Source organism: Dermochelys coriacea, chromosome 26, assembly GCF_009764565.3.
Source record: "Dermochelys coriacea isolate rDerCor1 chromosome 26, rDerCor1.pri.v4, whole genome shotgun sequence".
Taxonomy (NCBI): Eukaryota; Metazoa; Chordata; order Testudines; family Dermochelyidae; genus Dermochelys; species Dermochelys coriacea.
The window spans coordinates 15,958,605-15,977,793 of NC_050093.1; the positions used below are offsets into that span (position 1 = coordinate 15,958,605).

The 19,189-nt window shown below is 57.5% G+C and overlaps 1 long non-coding RNA gene across 1 annotated transcript; it reads right to left on the reverse strand.

Annotated features, from left to right (window-relative positions):
* Positions 1 to 7,036: 7,036 nt before the first annotated feature.
* Positions 7,037 to 9,920, reverse strand: LOC122457534. The gene is made up of 2 exons (XR_006277098.1): positions 8,402 to 9,920; positions 7,037 to 7,326 (listed from the first exon to the last, which is right to left on the reverse strand). It is a non-coding gene; the product is annotated as an uncharacterized LOC122457534 (long non-coding RNA).
* Between the last annotated feature and the right edge of the window lie 9,269 nt (positions 9,921 to 19,189).

A 19,189-nucleotide genomic window follows, 5' to 3' on the forward strand; every position in this document is an offset into this window, starting at 1 on the left:
GATCCATCCCGTGATCTCAGCATGACTAGCTACAGCTGGAGGAAATGACCCCCTTCCAAAGCTACAGCAGCTGGCAGGATTTGAGTGAGTTACCTGGTTAAGCTAGACCCTCCCTGATCTAGTAATCTAGCAAATAAATGAGCTCATCTTTCCTGCTGCTTAAATTGGGATAAGGGGAGAATCCAGTGCAGTCTAAACTCGACTCTCACTTTGCCTGAGGAAAGCAGTAGGTGCCTAACCAGTCATTAGACTCTGCCTTTGTTACTAGTAAAGCAGCTGTGTTGCTGTGCCCAACCTCTCATTTTCTCAGCTGATGTACTGTTAAAGCAGCTTCTCAAGGCAGATGCATGCTCAGTTTAAGACAACCCCTGATTTTGGCACATCCTCTAATCCAGTACTCAGTCTGCCTGTCAATTTGGGATTATAACACAGCCTGAATGTTCATGTTCATGCAGTGCACTTAGGTCAGGGCAATCCTAGGTGATGCTGTCATTTGTAACAGTTGGTCTCAGCAAATACACCAGAGCTAGAGTGGGAATGTTCTTCCCTGCAGCAGAAAGTACAGCCATAGACTTGCTTTGGAGCCAGACTGAACTGTACTGTTAGAACAGTCTCACTTTGCTACTGCTATAGTGGCAGAAGGCAGCATAGCATTTGAACAGTGGGCCCCTTTGCCCTGCAGCTTCCTGTCTTAAACATACAGAAGCTGCTGTGGCAGACTGAGAAGAGGTTTAGAAGGAAGGAGTTAATACTTTCCATCAGAGTCCTCTCCATTTTACTGATCCGCACTCTCCCAGGAAACCAGTGCAAGAGCTGGAGTGAACTAATTGCACTCTGCAGCCCCAGCCTGTTGCTGTCGCATAAGCCCTCCAGCCCAATTGCTGTCTGGCCTAGCAGAAGGAATGGAGGAGTAATCTGAAGGTGCCCTACACAGGGAGACTGTTGTTGCTGCTCTCAGGGTATAGAGGTGGGCTTGATCCTTCTGTTCTCAACTCTCCCTCCTGTTTCACTGGAGTATGAAAGCACAGATTTGGTGGGGGACACAGTGGCAACTTTCTCAGCCTGTCATTGTAGGGTTGAGGGTTGGTTTCCCCTGTCTGTTCCCAGACAGCTGGACCCTGTTTACAGCAGTGCTCTACCAGGCAGGGCTGATGCTGGGGTGTCACAGATAGCACTGCCACAGAACTGTTCCTCAAGTGGTTGGGTTCTGTTGGTAGTGGGGGAGGGGTTAAGGAAGTGGCTTGTAATACTCCCTTTGCTTCTTTCAGTTTTGGGGATCTCCTAATCCAAAACATCCTCCAGCAACCTACCTGTGCTTGTGTTAAAGACTACCACAAACCCTCTTCCCTCTCCAAGCACTTGGCCAAGGCTTGTCCTAGCCCCTTTCATAGGGGGTGAAATGAAGGTGCAGAAAGTGGAAGTGGCTTGCCTGAACCTGCAGAATCCCAGGCTGTGCTCTGTCCATTGGCCCAACCTGTTACTCCTACATCTAGAAAAGAGAGGGGGCATAAAGCTGAGCTTCACCCTTGGGCAGATGGGTGCTGGGAGAAGGGGGACAGCACCAAGGGAAGAGAAGCAGAACAGAGCTTGGTGCAGGGGAAGAGGGAACTAGTGTAGAAAGAGGAAGTGGCTGGAGGGCTTTATGCAAGATTGTGGAGTCCCTGACACTTCCTTTGAACTCCCCTGCGTGGGGCTAGAGTGGAAACTCTCACTGAACCTGTTCCAGAATAGCACGCTGTCCCCTGTGATGGACCTCTGCATTGTGGGTGCCTAAGTGGAGCAGTGTAGGGCCAAGTGAGTGCCCAATCACTTCTAGTGCTGTTGCTGCCTGGAACTTCTCTGAATCCAGCGCCACCCATGTTGCATGGTTGTTTTGGGAACACTGGCCCTCCTGGTGCTGTGACCTAGTGAATCCACTGCATCCAGCTAGCCCACCTCCCCAAACCATCCTCACTCTAGGACAGATGCTGGACTTGACATCCCAGCTTCTCCACTGGCCCAACCATCTCTCCCCTGGAAGGGTTGGGGTGGACAACCCCAAGGAAAGAAGTTACAAGGCCATGCTCCCCCCCCCCCCCCATTTTAGACCAGGGTAGGGGCTGTTGGCACAAGGACCTCTGTGCTGCAATTGCATAGAAGGACAGAGGAGGAGGTGTTGTCATAGTGGGACCCCAGCCACTTTAGGGGTCACAGGTAACCACAAATGGGCATGCTGGGAGCCTGCTACATGGCTTGGGTATGTGCTGGGTTCAGTAGACTAGTTGGAGTGGGGAAAATGCCATGCCACCTCTGCTCTGGGGGGCAGCTCTAGCCTAGACCAGCCTCATGTTAGCCTGAGGTGATCCAGGGCTTCACCCCCACTGGGGTGCATGAGCAATAGTGCTCACCTGCATGCCTGTCCCTGTGCAGTTTAAGATCCAGCTGTGCTGCTTAGCCCTTTTAATTGCCTCACAGGGGTTGGCCTGGCACACAGAGCCCTCATGTTCAACCTGATCCCCGCTGTCTCCTGCCTTGCAGTTTACAATCTGTAATTAGAGCATTACATTAATTGATGTACTCCCAATGTTATGGGGGCAGCATAAATTAGCAGGAAACATAAGTGTGGAAGATAACGGAGGCAACAATTCTGAGTGAGCCCCTGGGTGCTTTCCCAGCCTGTATCAGTAGGCTGAGGGACAAGCACTCCCCCTGTTCTGTTAATAACAGTGACTGGCTAAATCCTGCAAGTGTGGCTCTCCTGGCTGTGATGGGTGAGGAGGAAGATTTGTGTGCCTCCATCACAGATGCTATTCCCTTGTTCATAGATGCAGAGGGTGCTCTGTGCTGCCCTGCCATGGATGGGGTTCATTTGTCTCCCAGGTGTGGCATCTCTACAGCCGCCCAGTCTGTCGCTTCCATGTTCCCTGCAGTTCCCTATGGAGCCCATCTGCCAATAAGGCTGAATTCCCTGCAGCAGGCACCGTTCTGACTCCTGCTGCTCAGGAGCTCTCCACCTGCCCCAACAGGGCTGGCTGGGGCCAGAGCCTGGTGGATCTCAGACCCATGTACCTTGTCCTCAGTGAATTGGGTGGCATCTCCCCAGGGTCCAGCACAGTATTTTCAGGCACCCCAGGCTGCTGTGTGGAAACTAAAAGGCACAATCCAAGCAACACCTTTCCCTTCAGCAGGTGTGTAGACCACTGCTGGGGCCAAGAGGCCTCTGTAGAGCAAACCCTGGCAGCCTGTGGCAGAGCGCTGCGTGGGGACCTCTCCTGGGCCGGATCCTGCTGCTGTGGGGCACAGTAGTCCCAGAGCCCTCTGGCAGGATGGATTTCTGTACAGAGATGTCCTGGCCTGAAAAGCTATGCTGGGGGTGGGGGAAGGAGCTGGTGCCTGCTCTGGTTTGTGATGAGCTCTGTAGAAGAGGAGGAATGAGAGTGGAAAAGACTGCTGGCCTCACCCACAGCTGGGAAATGCTGGTGCCTCCCATCTAAGGGGAACGTGCACGCTAGGGTCAGCCCCCTCAGGAGATGGGTTGGTGCCACCCTGACCCCAGTGCCTGTCTGCCATCACTCACTTGGCTTTGCAAGGAGGCACAAGAACTCTTCCTGGATTACAGCTGAGGAAACTGAGGCAATAGAAAAGCCAGGGCTAGAATCTAGCAGTGGTGGCTACTATTCCTGTGCTTTAACCACTAGACCATGCAGCTCCAGTCTCTGAGGATCTGATAGCATTCCCTGTGTCACAAGGGAGTGATTTGAACTGCTACCCCAGGCCCAGGCCTGGTAGTAGGGACGGGGAGGGGAGAGGTGGGTGATTCTTCAGCTTACAGCAGCTCTGGGCTTTCCCACACACTGGCTGCTGGGATCTAGCATGTTGCTATGAGGAGGGCTTGCAAGAATGTGAAGCATGGGACTCAGCCTAGACCAGTGGGGCTGGGGGTGGGTGGGTGGGTAGCAGCCCAGATTTGTGCTGGCTCTAAGAGGAAACCCATGGCCCCTCCACCTGCTGCTTGGCTATGGGTACCTCCCACCAAGCTCCAGCCCAATGTCAGTGCAAGGTCACGGGCAGCTGTTGCAGTCAGATGCCACCAGCTCATTTAGATCAACTCCCCTCTCGCCAGCTCTCGGTGCTGCTCTGCCAGACTTACAGCACTGCCATCCCCAGTGTGCCAGCTGCACCACCCTGCTGGTCAGCCACCACCATGCACCTTCCACAGGCACCAAGGGGATGGGCACCCAGACTGACCCACCCACAGCATCTGCCATGTCCCAGTGGTGCTAGGAAATAGGGGCCTCCAGAGATTTATGTAAAAGGCAAGAGACTGGGTACTGCAGGTTGGGGGTAGCTGATGATCCCCTGGGAGCTCACTGGACCTGGGGGCCATGTAGGGATGCTGCTTCTCAAGCAGAGCTGTGCAGTACCCCATCCCTGCCATGCAGGAGGCAGCCCTGCACCCATGAAGCGTGCCCCAGAGAATTAGCTCCTGGGGTTCCACTCCAAACTGTGCCCCTGGTTCACTGCATGATGTGTGTACCTGTGCCTTAGTTTCCTCATCTGTGCAACAGGAGTGGTATTTATTTCCAGGGGAGGGGGGACTCTCTGAGCCTCCCACCATCACCACACACACAGCAGATGTGCCCTCCATCCTCCCCCCAGTTTTCAGAGGGCAGTTCGGATCCCTCTGGCTCAGTTGCAGGCTGGATGCTGGGTGTCACTGCACCGTGGTCGAAGGAGGATGGAGTCCTGGTGGGATCTGCTGTGTCTGGCCCTGGAGCTAAAGCCCCATCTTCTGCCCCGTGGATCACCCCCAGAGTGAGAGCCTGCAGCCGGGTCAGAGAGTCCAGGGGTCCAGTCATGACCCCACTGGGTCTGAGCCCTTCCCCTGGGAGTGAATCTGTCAGGGGAGGGGACGGACCATGGGACCGTAGCAGGGAGCATGCTGGGGGAGGGGTTCCCATGCATGTGAGGGGATGCAGGGAGGGCTGCGTAGGCCTAGCAGGCACAGCCGCACCATGGCCTGGCCCACTCAGTTCTCATGTGCTTGATTCCCAAGGGGCCAGGACAGGGTGTCCCCAGGCTGCACTGCCAGGGGCCGTGACTCACTGGGTGTCCCAGGTGACCTTCAGATGCAAATGGAAAGGGCCCAGGGCCCCCCTGCTGAGTGGGAGCAGCCACTGCAAAGAGAACAGATTAGTGTCACCCCCTGATCACACTCCTCGGCTACCTGAGACACACACGGGGGGGACGCAGACTCACACAGGATACACACACACATGGAGTGCACACAGATGGGATATGTCTGTGCATATGGACACACAAACAGGACATACAGAGATGGGTAACCCATATGTACACACAGGATACACACAGGTGGGATATGTGTGTACACACACGGGATCCACACACATACAGATGGGATACATGAGATAGGCACACAGAACACATGCATAGGACACACACGGGATACATGCACACGCACGCACGGGATGCACACCCACACATGCAGGATGTATACACGCAACACTCCTGCCTCAGCTCAGAGCGTTCCCTAGAGCACCCCATTCCCAGCCCTCATCCCAAACGGGGAAGTGGAGCAGCCTGAAATTAGGCTCCAAGACATGGGGGCGGCTTCCCTGCCCTGTTTCCCTGAGCTCTGCGGTTGGCTCCAGGGATGGGAAATCCCTGCCCTGGTGCTAGGAACATTTCCTCCCAAGGCTGGCAATTCTCCCGGGTGCAAGCAACACTGCATTACTACTACGTAACCCCCCCCCCCCCCGGGATCCAGTTGGCAGAGCTGGGCAGGATCATGGGTTCTGCTAATCTGTTGGCACCATTGAGGTCAACAGGTTTTGGGGCCAAAATCTATTGACATTGGCATTGAGTGAGATCAAATGGAGCCACTTCAGCACTAGGAAGGGCAAAAATCACTTCTGAAGCCAGCGCAGGGGTTGGAAGAATTTCCAAAGCGCTTCCATGATTTAAGGGGTGCTGGCCACACACAACGGCTCTCTGGCCTGTGCGTTCGCCTTTCGATATCAGTGGGAGAGAAGATTTGCCTGCACTTCCTGTCCTAGCCCTTGCCAGAAGCTGTGGTATGGCATTGCTACACGCTGGTAGACAACGGCAACGCTTCACCCCAAAGGTGGCTGCATTTTAGCAAGAATTGAAAAGTTCATGCTGCAATATGAAATGCCCCAGGGCATTGTGGGATTCAAATGGCTAATAAATATAAATTGTTAATAAGAGCAACAGCTCACAAGTGTGATTTCTTTCACAAGTAGTGTCATTATCCACACTGGAACAGAGGGCCGAATGGAGGTGCTGCCCAGACCCCGACTAAGATCAGCCCCCCACTGTGCCAGGCGCTGCCCAGACCCCAACTGAGATCAGCCCCCCGCTGTGCCGGGCGCTGCACAGACCCCCACTGAGGTCAGCCCCCCGCTGTGCCGGGTGCTGCACAGACCCTGACAGATCAGGGCCCCGCTGTGCCGGGTGCTGCACAGACCCCAACTGAGATCAGCCCCCCGCTGTGCCGAGCGCTGCACAGACCCCAACTGAGGTCAGCCCCCCGCTGTGCCGGGTGCTGCACAGACCCTGACAGATCAGGGCCCCACTGTGCCGGGCGCTGCACAGACCCCAACTGAGATCAGCCCCCCGCTGTGCCGAGCGCTGCACAGACCCTGATAGCTCAGGGCCCCGTTTTGCTGGGTGCTGCACAGACACAATTCCTGTCCCAAAGAGCTCAGAGAAGACACGACAGTTGAAGGGTGGGAGGGGAAAGCAACAGAGAGGAAGCGACTTACTGAAGCTCACACATCAGCCAAGCAGCAGATCTGGGGAGAGAACCCAACTCTCCTGCCTCCTGAGCAGCGCTCTCCCCAGTAGACCCCACTGCCCTTGGCCAAGATGAATGCAGATGTTCCTATTGTCTCAGGCTGGGCTGGCCCCCCAAGGACACACTGTTTGGGAGAGCGGACAGCACTGGTTGCCCCTCATGCACACTTCTGGGATGGGCCAGGCGAGAGCAACAGTTGAAAGAATAAAACACAAGATGTACTTTAAAAACAAAAATATCCCATGTTTTTGGAGCCAATCTCCTCATGTTTTCAGGTCTGACTCAGGTTTTTTGCTCTCTTGAGGTTGGCGACAGTGGGACCTGCTCACGGGGAGCTGATGGGGGTGAGCTCATGGGAGCATGTGGTGCAGCGTTTAGCACGCTGGAGCTCTCTGAGGGCTTCATACCCAGATTTATGGCAGTGCTGGAGCCCAGGCGGGAGGGGACACTAGTCAGTAGCACTAATGCCTGCCAGGGTGGGACGCAGCCGGAGATGGTGAAAGCAGCACCTGTGAGAGCTGAGCATCAGTGAGGAATCCAGGAAACCCAAACCCACAGACTGAACTGACCAGTGTTATGGGGAAAACTGAGGCCTGGGGCAGGAGAAGGGACTGCCCTAAGGTAACACCATGAAAACAGAACCCAGGAGGCCTGGCTCTCCAGCTTGTGGTCTATTCTCACATGCTGGCAGCTGGCAGGTTCCGGTCACGGCATGAAATTCCAGAAGAAGCAGCCCTTGTCCTGACGCTTGGCTGGAAGACTTTGCCCCCCCCCCTCCGAGCTTGGCAGCAGTGCAGGGTCCAAGCTGGCCTGAGCTATGGGCACCATGGGGTGACGGCAGTGACCAGCCCAGCCTTGCAGCTCCCCACCCATAGAATGCCATGGGAAAGCCAGGCTGCTGCTCCCACAGAAATGCCAGCTATGGAAGGTGAAGGGCTTGGGAGGTGGGGGGGCCAGCAGGCCCAGTTGAGCATGGCGGGCTCCCCCCGCCGCCTGGCACCGAGCATGGCAGGACCCCAACAGCTGGTGTGGGCTCTTATATAAAGCTGCCTCTTGGGCAGTGGGAACAGATCCTGGCCCTGGGAAGGGAGCTCAGGGCTTTCACTGCTCATGGGAGCCATGCCAGGGCAAGTTGGGGGGCATTGGACTCTTCACCTGGGAACCAGAGGCCCCAGAGGAAGCTCATTCAGAGCCCTGGCTGGCAGCACCGTGAATGCCGCAGGGGCTGAATACAAATGGGCTGTCCCTGCGGGCTGGGCACATGATCCCTGGGAGGAGCAGCTGTCACAGGATCACCAATGCTGGGACCACGAGCTGTAGGGGGTCTGCTCAGGGAGGGGCATGGGGGTTAGAGCAGCAGGACTGGCTATCAGGACTCCTGGGTTCTATATCAGGCCTCCTCTGATATCAACACAGAGCAGCATGGGCATTAAAACCAACCCTACCAAAACACATACATGCTGCCCACACACGCCTCCTGGGAGAGAACAAATCACACGTGACAGGTGCTTAATGCATGACTGCAAGGAGCCCAGATATCATGGTGATGGGGTGGGATAAGAACTTATAATTCCTACCTCTTACCTAGCACGTTTCATCTATAGATCTCAGAGCATTTTACCAAGGAGCTGAGTATCATTCTCCCCGTTCTGTAGAGGGGGAAACTGAGGCCCAGAGCATCAGGACTGGTAGCACTGCCTGGAGTTAGCATTGCCTAACATGTCCTATGATAAGACCTTGTCTTCAGTTGCTTGTCACTTTACCCTAATTGAACCGGTTTGGGCTGAAATTTCCCAGGCCAGGTGTCAGCCTCCAGAGGCATTTTTTTGGAAAAGCTTCAGATAAAAGGGCTCAGCTGTTTCCAAGCATGAGATCAGGGGTGTTGGCTTGCCGATGCTACAGCCACAGCAGCATCCTGAGGGCTTGCGCTAAACCCTTCCCCCAGAAGCTGCTGAGATGGGGATGAGGGTTTGGCTCTTCTCCCTGGAGCCGGGTGGGGGAGGTGGGAAGGGGGCAAACCATGGACGAGGCTGGGTTGGGACAGCTCTGTGCTCTGGGTGATGGTGGGGGGAGCAGGAAACAGCTGAGGCAACTATAACAACCAGCCGCTGCATTGGCTAGGACCACATGGCAACCGAGTGCTTGGGATAGGCATGACCGACAGGATCAGAGCAGGGAGGGATGGGGGTGACTGGGGAATCTAGCTCCATACACCCCATCTAGCTTCTTCTTTCTTTCTTATGCTCAACATTAGGGGACCAAGGACCCTAGGATCATTTCCCTGCACACAAATATAATGATTATTAATAATAGCCAATAATCATCCTTCACTCTCTTTAGCTCCTTCCACCTCAGGATCCCAACATGCTTTTCAAACATCAACAAACACTACCCTCACCACCTCCTGCTCCTGTCTTCCCACGGCTGTCAGGATGATCCACACTGGACAGCTGGGTAAACTGAGGCACGGCACCAGGGCGTGACTTGCCCTGAGGTCACAGGCGGGGTCTTCTGATTGCCAGCGCTACACTGACCGCGCCCTGTGATAAGAAATCCCAAAGGCAGAGTTTTTGGTGGAGATAGGTTCAGGGTGGAGCTGTTCAGAAGCTTGTCTCCAGCAGCGAGCAGGGAAAGGCCCTGTCTGATCCCTGACTCCGTGCCCCACCCTGGGGGACGACAGATCCATTATTCAACTGCTCCGATGAGAGACAGATCCCATCCCACCCCACGTGGCTGCCCACGGCCCCTGCCAGCTGACCTCTGGGTGTTTAACAGGCATTCCTGGGCTGTTTCTCCCACCCAGAATCTTGAGAGCCCATTTTGGAGGATGTCGCCCAGAACCGTGCAGCTGATAATACTGGCACGCAGCTCAGCCTGTGTCAGGACGGGGAACTCCAGAGCATCTGAGAAAAACAGCCCCCCACACACCCAAGGCTGCCATCTGCCCCCCCACCTCACCCCCACTGATCTGGGCTTGGTGCGTAAAGTTGGGGGGCCTGGAACCCCTGCTTCCGCCTGCAGCCTGTTCCTGGGGGAGAGAAAAGACAGCAGCAGGCTGTGCTGACGCCACCCTTATCAGGGCAGAGCAGCAAGGGACTGTCAGCAAAGGGCCTTTCTGGTGCCTTATCAGTCAGGCCAGGGAGGGCTGACCGGCTGTTTGTCTGGTCAGTAGCTGGAGTGGGCAGTGCTCCCTGCCAGGCAGGACAGAGCCCAAGGCAGGCCGTGGGCCGGTCGCCAGGGCCAGACTTAGGGAAAATGGCACCCTGGGCGAACTTGCATTTTGGTGCCCTGGCCCCCATGGGTGTGGCACCCTCCCTTCCCCCCACAAACCCTGCACTGCACCCCCTTCACCCCTGCCTGCTCCAGCTCCCCTAATCCCTACACCTCCTTCACTCCCAACCACTGCCCCTCCTGTGCCATAATCCCTACACTGTGCCACCTTCACCCCAATCCCTGCACCTTCCTCCTGTGCCCCTAACCCCTGCACTGTGCCCCCTCACCCCAACTCCTGCCCTCCTCCTGCCCCCAACCCCTGCCCCCTCCTGTGCCCCTAACCCCTGCACTGTGCCCCTTCACCCCAACCTCTGCCCCCTCCTGTACCCCTAACCCTTGCACTGTGCCCCTTCACCTCCCCTCCTGCGCCCCAATGCTTCCACCCCCTGCACATCCCCGCTGTGCCCCTAACCCCTGCACTGTGCCACCCTGCATCCAGGTCACCTTCCCTGCCTGGGCTGTGTTATGAGAGGGAAGGGGAACAGCAGCTCCTGATGCCTCAGCACAGCCCAGGTGGGGAATGACCTGGATGCAGAGAGCCCTGGTGTCTGTGTTGAGGGACTGTGTGAAGGTGGGTGTGTGGGTGGGTGTTGTGTTGAGAAGAGTGTGTGCGTGTGTGTATAGGAGTGCGCTGTCTCTTTAAGAAAGCACTCAGGGTCAGGAGCCTGAGCTAGGCTTGTTCAGGCCCCAGAGAGGCTGCAGCCAGACAGATTCCCCCTGTCCCGTTACCCCAGCTCAGTGGAAATCGGGTACGGGGGGGACCGCGCCACCAGCCCCCCCTGCAGAACAGACAGGAGGAGGCTCCCAGTCCAGAGTGGCCAGGGGCGACTCCAGGGACAAAGGGTGCGGGGGACGGGAACAGCAGTGGCTGAGCACGTGGAGCCGCGGGGGGTGACCCCTGGTCCAGGGACTCTGCTCGGACTCTGTTCCTCCACCTGCCCCCTGCAGCTTGGGTCTCTCCCCCTCCCCCAGGCTGCTGCTCACCCGCCGGCATGCAGCCTCCGCCAGCCCAGCTGGCACTGGGCAGCGGGTCTGGTGGGAATCCAAACCCTGCCACGGCACGCCCTTGGGCGGGAGCCTGTTCGACACACCCCAAAGGCGGCCTTGCAGTCACAATGGATGGCTACGTCTCCCCGCACTGCCCCAGGTTTTCCTGAACCTCCCTGGCAGAGCGCTGGGCCCCCGGGTACCTGTCCAGGCTCTGGATCTGCCCTGGAACTCAGACCTGTGAGGAAGGGTAGCGGAGGAGGGCTGCGCCCCTCCTGGCTCATGGCAGGCCCTGGGGGTCCTGGGCAGGGCAGGGGAGCCCCCTTTAAATCCTGCAGACTGATTGGGCACTTCATGTCCCACCCCAGCAGGAGCTGGGGGTGAGGTCCTGCCTGCCCCCACTCAAAGTGGGTGCTCTGTGGCTGTACCAGGCTGTTTCCAGGGGTCGAGGGTCCTCAGCTCACGCTCACCCCTTTGCTGACTTAGCCCCTGACTGGCACGGGGGAGGTGTTAGGCACCCTGCAGTGGTGAGCTGGAGCCGGTTCGCTAGAACCGGTTGTTAAATGTAGAAGCCCTTTTAGAACCGGTTGTCCCGCGAGGGCTTCTGCATTTAACCGGCTAAAAGTGGCACCTTAGGCGCCGACTCCGTGGGTGCTCTGGGGCTGGAGCACCCACGGGGAAAATTTGGTGGGTGCAGAGCCCCCACTGGCAGCTCCCTGCCCCGCGCCCGGCCCCAGCTCACCTCACCTCCACTCCGCCTTCGACCCTGAACATGCCGCCCCGCTCTGCTTCTCCGCCCCCCCCGCTCTGCTTCTCTGCGCCACCCCCCCCCCCCGGCTTCCCAGGAACCAGCTGTTCGCGCGGGAAGCCTGGGGGGGCTGAGAAGCAGGCGGCGGCTTCGCGCTCAGGCCCAGGGAGGTGGAGCGGAGGTGAGCTGGGGCGGGGGGGGGCACGAGGAGGGCCGCCCACGCCGCAGCAGGTAACCTGGGGGGGGGGCCCCGCAGAGGAACCGCTCCCCGCCCCAGCTCACCTCCGCCTCCCTCAGTCTGAGTGGGAAGCTGCCGCCTGCTTCTCAGAACTCCCGGCTTCCCGCGCGAACAACGGGAAGCCAGTGGGGGGCGCGGAGAAGCAGAGCGGGGCGGTGGGTTCAGGGGCGGAGGCGGAGGGGAGATGAGCTGAGGCTGGGCGCGGGGCTGCCGGTGGGGGCTCTGCACCCATCATATTTTCCCCATGGGGGCTCAAGCCCTGGCGCACCCCAGAGTCGGTGCCTAAGGTGCCACTTTTGATGTGATCAGTGGGGGGAGCAGCTGCTCCCCCTGCTCCTCCCCTAGCTACGCTCCCCCACCCCTAGGAGCCAGAGGGACCTGCCAGATGCTTCCTGGGAGCTGCCCCAGGTAAGCACTGCTGGGACTCCCCACCTCACCCCCCAGCAGGTCCCTCTGGCTCTTAGGGGTGGGGTGGACACCCACTATGGTGGCCCACGAGACCCCCCTGCCCGGTTCTGGGGGCAGTCAGGGGACGGGGAGGGGGTGGATGGGGCAGGGGTCCGGGGGGGGGGCCGTCAAGGAACGCGGGGGGTTGGATGGAGCAGGAGTCCCGGGGGGTGGGGGGGCAACAACCCCTCATGGGGTGAGGAGGGAACCGGTGGTTAAGATTTTGGCATCTCATCACTGCCTGCAGCCTGCTTAGAGGGTGGGGCCCAGGGAGTTCCCACATGCTGTCTAGACAGCCAGGAGGGCACAGCCGCTGGCTGGCATCTGGGCTGGGTGAAGGCTGTTCTCCATGGGGCCCTGCTGAGCAGGCAAACCACCTGTGCGGTCACATGGCTACTACACTGGTGGACTAGTGTCTACAGTGGGGGGCTGGAGTCCGGACTCCTGGGCTCTGTTCCTGGGAGCCAGGAAGCTGACAGCTTTCGGAGTCAGCGAGTTGGGCTTGGAGGAAGCTCACAGCATTATGGCTCTGGTGCTGCAACAGACCCACTGCTCCCGGGGAAGCTTGCAGCACTGATAGACTCACTGCGCCACTGCTCCTGGGGAAGCTTGCAGCGCTGATAGACTCACTGCGCCACTGCTCCTGGGGAAGCTTGCAGCGCTGATAGAATCACTGCGCCACTGCTCCTGGGGAAGCTTGCAGCGCTGATAGACTTACTGCGCCACTGCTCCTGGGGAAGCTTGCAGCGCTGATAGACTCACTGCACCACTGCTCCTGGGGAAGCTTGCAGCGCTGCACTGAACTGCAGCCTTCTCGAACAGAAGGTCCTGCAGCTGAGGCCCAGCCACCCCACTCCTTTGCCTACCATTCCCCCATTGGTGACTCGTCTGATAGAGAGGCAGGGCCTGGGCACACAATCAGCATCCTGCATCCTTGCTGGATGGCTCTGGGCCCCCTGGTTAGGGCAACCTCTGGCATTCAAGGACAGGCTGGCAGGATAGGGAGAGACAGGCGTCAGCCTGACCTTGGGGCCAGAGCCCAGCTGAGCTCATCTGTGTCGCAACATCCACAGGGGGTTGCAGAGTTACTCTGCAGTTTGAACTCTGCCAGCACTGAGGGGTGTGGGGCTGGTGAGCTTCCCTCAGGGAATGCCTGGGCACTGGGGGGCTCTATGCCACCCTAGAGGGGACCCCGATGCAGGAGTCATTCCAAGGGAGGTGGATTGGGGGCAGGAGCTGGTGGCTGGGCTATGCTGTTCCGCACCACAGGGAGGGCAGCATGGGGCATCCCCTCCCCACTATGGTACCAGCTACCTTCCCTCAGTCCCTGTGCTGGCCCTAGTGCCAGCACAGCAGACAATTCAGCAGCTAGTATTTGTAGGGCACTGTTGTGAGCAAGCTCACAGCTCTGGGGATCACACAGCACACCCTGAGCCAGGGCATGTGTGAAGGTGACTGGATTAGCAGAGCTGTCCAGAGTGACTGAAGGCAGACGGGGGGGGGGGCAGCCCCAGCCCCAGAGAGGGGTTGGGGAAGGGGCTGGCAGACACAGCTCCTTGGGGCAGGCCAGCTTTGCAGCTTCCACCACCCGGGGCACCTGCCAATCAGGCCAGGGACTATTCTAGGCCCAGGAAGCTGGGCAGCAAAGGGGTGGGGGGTGTAGGACCCCAGCTTTCCCCTGGCTGCTGAGTGAAGTGTGGGGACAGATGCCTTGAGCCCTGGGTTGGAATTGGACTCTGCAGCTGGGAGGTGACTGGTCCAAGGGGCTCCGATCCTGAGCGGGCCCTGTGAGCAATACCCTACAGTGGAACATGGGGATCGGAGTCACCCTAGCAGTCCGCCATAGCCAGGGGGTCAGGGCAGCCAGCAGACTGATGGCCTGGGGCCCCCCTTCCCAGCCCCCTGGGGGATCACTTCAGTGTAACTGCATCAACCCCAGTGCAGTCACTCTTCATAGACCTTGGCGGGAGTCAAGGCCGGGTCTGGCCTGGGGCACCGGCGGGAAGGGCGATGAAAGGGCAAAACCAACAGAAAGGGGGCAATGGAACTGTGGAGCAGGGAAAGCAAATGCAGAATCGCCCCCCCTCCCCGCCCGCCCGCCGGCCCGCCATGGCGCAGTACGGCACAGCAGAAAGGAACCTGGGAGCTGAACTCAACAGGTGAATCCACCACCAGGGGACACCCTGGCACCAAAAAACCGAGGCCCCAAGTCCATTGGTAACTCAGCCTTCCAATGGAGGAGGAGATCAACCTATCCCCCCCCCCCCGCAATCTATCCTGCGTCAGACACCCCCAATCTATCTATCCCAGCCACCCCCTCTATCTAGCTAGCTAGCTAGCCCCACACACCCTATCTAGCCTAGAGGTGGGCAAACTATGGCCCGTGGGACAATCCAGCCTGGCCCTTGAGCTCCCGGGCGGGGAGGCTTGACCCCAGCCTCTCCCCTGATGTCCCCCCCTGCAGCCACGCCACCAAGCGGGCAGCACTCTGGGTGGCGGAGCTGCGCGCTTCTGCCGAGCAGAGTGGCAGCGTGTCTAGCTCCAGCCGGGCGGCGCAGCTGCCAGATATGCTGCTCTGAGCAGCATGGTACGGGGGCCGAGGCTGGGGCCACGGGGTTGGATAAGGGGCCGGGGGTCCCAGGGGGCAGTCAGGGGACAGGGAGCAGTTGGATGGGGGAAAGGTTCTGTGGGGGGGCAGTCAGGGGATGGGGAACGGGGGGGATGGATAGGTGTGGAGTCCCAGGGGGCCTGTCAGGGGGTGGGGTTGTGGATAGGGGGTGAGGCAGTCAGGGAGCGGGGAGGGGGGGGTTGGATAGGGGGTGGGATCCTGGGGGGGGCAGTTTGGGGTGTGGGGTCCTGGGAAGGGGTAGTCAGGGGACAGAGAGCAGGGGGGTTGGATAGGGGCAGGGGGTCCCAGGAGGGGGCAGTTAGGGGACAAGGAGCGGGGATGGGGTTGGATGGGTCAGAGTTCTGAGGGGGGCAGTCAGGGGGCAGGAAGTGGGAGGGGGCGAATAGGGAGTGGGGGCCAGGCTGTTTGGGGAGGCACAGCCTTCCCTATCCGGCCCTCCATACAGTTTTGCAACCCCAATGTGGCCCTCGGACCAAAAAGTTTGACCACCCCTGATCTATCCCCAGCCACCCCATCTATCTATCTATCTGTAAGGGGACTGTTCATAGAATCATAGAATCATAGAATATCAGGGTTGGAAGGGACCCCAGAAGGTCATCTAGTCCAACCCCCTGCTCAAAGCAGGACCAAGTCCCAGTTAAATCATCCCAGCTAGGGCTTTGTCAAGCCTGACCTTAAAAACCTCTAAGGAAGGAGATTCTACCACCTCCCTAGGTAACGCATTCCAGTGTTTCACCACCCTCTTAGTGAAAAAGTTTTTCCTAATATCCAATCTAAACCTCCCCCATTGCAACTTGAGACCATTACTCCTCGTTCTGTCATCTGCTACCATTGAGAACAGTCTAGAGCCATCCTCTTTGAAACCCCCTTTCAGGTAGTTGAAAGCAGCTATCAAATCCCCCCTCATTCTTCTCTTCTGCAGACTAAACAATCCCAGCTCCCTCAGCCTCTCCTCATAAGTCATGTGCTCTAGACCCCTAATCATTTTCGTTGCCCTTCGTTGTACTCTTTCCAATTTATCCACATCCTTCCTGTAGTGTGGGGCCCAAAACTGGACACAGTACTCCAGATGAGGCCTCACCAGTGTCGAATAGAGGGGAACGATCACGTCCCTCGATCTGCTCGCTATGCCCCTACTTATACATCCCAAAATGCCATTGGCCTTCTTGGCAACAAGGGCACACTGCTGACTCATATCCAGCTTCTCGTCCACTGTCACCCCTAGGTCCTTTTCCGCAGAACTGCTGCCGAGCCATTCGGTCCCTAGTCTGTAGCGGTGCATTGGATTCTTCCATCCTAAGTGCAGGACCCTGCACTTATCCTTATTGAACCTCATTAGATTTCTTTTGGTCCAATCCTCCAATTTGTCTAGGTCCTTCTGTATCCTATCCCTCCCCTCCAGCGTATCTACCACTCCTCCCAGTTTAGTATCATCCGCAAATTTGCTGAGAGTGCAATCCACACCATCTTCCAGATCATTTATGAAGATATTGAACAAAACGGGCCCCAGGACCGACCCCTGGGGCACTCCACTTGACACCGGCTGCCAACTAGACATGGAGCCATTGATCACTACCCGTTGAGCCCGACAATCTAGCCAGCTTTCTACCCACCTTATAGTGCATTCATCCAGCCCATACTTCCTTAACTTGCTGACAAGAATGCTGTGGGAGACCGTGTCAAAAGCTTTGCTAAAGTCAAGAAACAATACATCCACTGCTTTCCCTTCATCCACAGAACCAGTAATCTCATCATAAAAGGCGATTAGATTAGTCAGGCATGACCTTCCCTTGGTGAATCCATGCTGACTGTTCCTGATCACTTTCCTCTCCTCTAAGTGCTTCAGGATTGATTCTTTGAGGACCTGCTCCATGATTTTTCCAGGGACTGAGGTGAGGCTGACCGGCCTGTAGTTCCCAGGATCCTCCTTCTTCCCTTTTTTAAAGATGGGCACTACATTAGCCTTTTTCCAGTCATCCGGGACTTCCCCCGTTCGCCACGAGTTTTCAAAGATAATGGCCAAGGGCTCTGCAATCACAGCCGCCAATTCCCTCAGCACTCTCGGATGCAATTCGTCCGGCCCCATGGACTTGTGCACGTCCAGCTTTTCTAAATAGTCCCTAACCACCTCTATCTCTACAGAGGGCTGGCCATCTCTTCCCCATTTTGTGATGCCCAGCACAGCAGTCTGGGAGCTGACCTTGTTAGTGAAAACAGAGGCAAAAAAAGCATTGAGTACATTAGCTTTTTCCACATCCTCTGTCACTAGCTTGCCTCCCTCATTCAGTAAGGGGCCCACACTTTCCTTGGCTTTCTTCTTGTTGCCAACATACCTGAAGAAACCCTTCTTGTTACTCTTGACATCTCTTGCTAGCTGCAGCTCCAGGTGCGATTTGGCCCTCCTGATATCTTTCCTACATGCCCGAGCAATATTTTTATACTCTTCCCTGGTCATATGTCCAACCTTCCACTTCTTGTAAGCTTCTTTTTATGTTTAAGATCCGCTAGGATTTCACCATTAAGCCAAGCTGGTCGCCTGCCATATTTACTATTCTTTCGACTCATCGGGATGGTTTGTCCCTGTAACCTCAACAGGGATTCCTTGAAATACAGCCAGCTCTCCTGGACTCCCTTCCCTTTCATGTTAGTCCCCCAGGGGATCCTGGCCATCTGTTCCCTGAGGGAGTCAAAGTCTGCTTTCCTGAAGTCCAGGGTCCGTATCCTGCTGCTTACCTTTCTTCCCTGCGTCAGGATCCTGAACTCAACCAACTCATGGTCACTGCCTCCCAGATTCCCATCCACTTTTGCTTCCCCCACTAATTCTACCCGGTTTGTGAGCAGCAGGTCAAGAAAAGCGCTCCCCCTAGTTGGCTCCCCTAGCACTTGCACCAGGAAATTGTCCCCTACGCTTTCCAAAAACTTCCTGGATTGTCTATGCACCGCTGTATTGCTCTCCCAGCAGATATCAGGAAATATCTTTGCCCCCCTACTAACATTCAGTGAGGGTGTTTTGGTTGCTAACTCCCAGTACTGAAAGGAAAAGGGTCCATGGGAAACCAGGACCCTGAGACTGACAGTCCCCAGGAGCAATGGGGAGAGACCAATGCTCCAGGTCAGCCTGAATGATGGGGCGGGCAGGCTAATCAGGGAGTCAGGAGGCCAGGGGGATCCCATCCTCCGGGTGAGCTGGATTTGCCTGGGTCAGACAGAGTGAGGCCGAGCTAAGGAGAAAGTAGGGGCCCGAGCTGAGCTGGGCCAGATCCAGAGGGACCAGAAAAGCAGCCCAGAGAGAGCAGCCCCTGTGCTGGGAGCAGAGCTGCAGCAACCAGAGCCAGAGGGGCCAGAGAAGCAGCCCAGGGAGCTGGAGGCAGAGCAGCAGCCGTGCTGAGGCAGAGTGGAGCTGGAGCTGGGGCTGGAGCAGTCCGGAGCCGGGTGTTGTGAGCAGCTGGAGAGACCGAGGGGGACCCTGGGCAGCGGGCCCAGCACAGGGAGACGCCTCAGCCAGGAGGCTCTGCCGGCCAGACTCGGAGGGGGATTGGTAACCCCGACAGGGCGGGGGCAACGCTGGGAAGAAGGGTCCTGCCACCGAGAGCATGTGGCCATCACCAGAGCAAGTGTCCAACCCGCAGCATCCCTGCAGCACAGCCAGGGCCGGAGCAGGAGGCCTGGGACTGACAAGGAACAGACTGTGAACGGCCCGGACGTTCCAGAGACACTGTCTGTGATGTTCCCTGCCACAGAGCGGGGTGATGTGTTTCCTTTAACCTTTCCCATTTCCCCTTATTCTTTATAAAATTAATTGTTGATTAAATACCTTGCATTTGCTTCAAATTGTATGTAATGGTCAGTGGGTCAGAGAAGTGCCCAGTGCAGAGAGTACCCCAGAGTGGGGACACCCTAGCCCCTGTCCTAGATGACCACAGCAGGGTTGGGGTCGAGCCCCCCAGGAATCCTGGGCACAGCCTTGTTGGGGTTACAAGGGCTCTGCCAGACAGGAGAGTGGAAGGGGAGTCCTCAAGGGCAGGGAGGCCACTGGGTAAAGGAAGTGGG